This window comes from Grammomys surdaster, unplaced genomic scaffold (assembly GCF_004785775.1).
Source record: "Grammomys surdaster isolate TR1022 unplaced genomic scaffold, NIH_TR_1.0 100, whole genome shotgun sequence".
NCBI lineage: Eukaryota > Metazoa > Chordata > Mammalia > Rodentia > Muridae > Grammomys > Grammomys surdaster.
In genome coordinates this window covers 10,158,519-10,160,024 of record NW_021604579.1, presented here as the reverse complement: position 1 = coordinate 10,160,024, position 1,506 = coordinate 10,158,519, and positions in this window count along the sequence as shown.

Genomic DNA, 1,506 nt, shown 5'->3' with positions numbered 1-1,506 from the left:
TCCAAAAGCAGCATCTTGGGCTTTAAGAGTGGAGCCTTTGGGTAGGGCACTGGAGAGATGGCTCAGTGATTGAGAGCACTTGCTGATCTTTTAGAGTTGGTTGACCCAAGCATCTGGTTGCAGGGCATCCAGTGCCTGCCTCTGACCTTCACATGCATCAGGCAAACTCATGGTACACATGCACACATACAGACAAAGTACTCATGTGTATGAAATATCTGCACTTGATATTTCAAAAATAGTGAAATCTGTTCAGAGGGAGAATATAAGACTTCCAAAATAAGCCAGGCGGTGGTGGCGCACACCTTTAATCCCAGCACTTGGGAGGCAGAGGCAGGTGGATTTCTGAGTTCGAAGCCAGCCTGGTCTACAGAGTTGAGTTCCAGGACAGCCAGGACTATACAGAGAAACCCTGTCTCGAAAAACAAAACAAACAAAAAAAAACAAAACAACAACAACAACAAAAAGACTTCCAAAATAGAATCTGGAGTTTAATTGACTGTGTTTCTAGGGTGGCATCTACAACTCAATTGAATAAATTGCATAGACTTGTAGCAGAATATGAACTATTGCTAATAGAAGTAGAAATTCTCAGAGTAGATCCAGGAATCCAACATTAAAATTTAGTGTTGTATTCCAGTAGAATAATCTAAAGTTCCAGTTGAACAAGAATTTGGAATTATGGGTTGGCACGGTAGCTCTACAGGTAGCCACTGAGCCTGACTACCAGAGTTTGATCCCCAGTACTCACATGGTTAGAAGGAGAAAATCAGCTCCCCCAAGGTGTCCTCTGACCTCCACACATGTGTTCTATCTGTCTGTCTGTTTGTGTCTGTCTGTCTGTCTTTCTCTTTTATACTAATAAGTAAATGTTTTTGTTTTTTTTTTATAAAGAAATTGGAATAATGATGGTGGATTCTTGTTGTGGTTAATTTTCTTCTCAGTTTCCAATCTTCATTGTGAGCTAGTAGGTGGATTTGTTGTGTCTCTTTATTAAAAAAAAAAAAGAAGAAGAAAGAAAGAAAAGAAAAACAAAAAAAGAAAAAGAAAAAAAAAAAGCTTTCTATTGCTTTCTGTGCAGTGAGAGGAGATTCCTAAGCAGAAAGGAGTAGTTGTACTGTCACTTTTAGAATCATCTAGAATCTAATGGAACGTTCCAGCAGTAGTGTAAGCTGATGAAAGCAACCTTCCACTCCACGAGCCGTGTGATCAGACCTGTGACATGCTGTGGTATGTCTCCAAGAGAAGATCTGTTCTGGTCCTGAAAAGTTAGTCATGAGTAAATCACTACAAGTTTAATGTAGTGAGGACTGTGCTCCATGGCTAGGCTAGGATGCATGGGCTTGTGTTATCCAGACAAGGAAGAAAGAGCTCTGTGTGGGCTGTAAAGGGAGGTTTTAGAGGAAGCATTCTGAAGGGTGGGGAGAATTTAAATTCGAAAGTAGGAGCTTGCTCATGGGGGAATACTCAAGTGAAAACATGGAAATAGGATCCAGTATTCTGCAC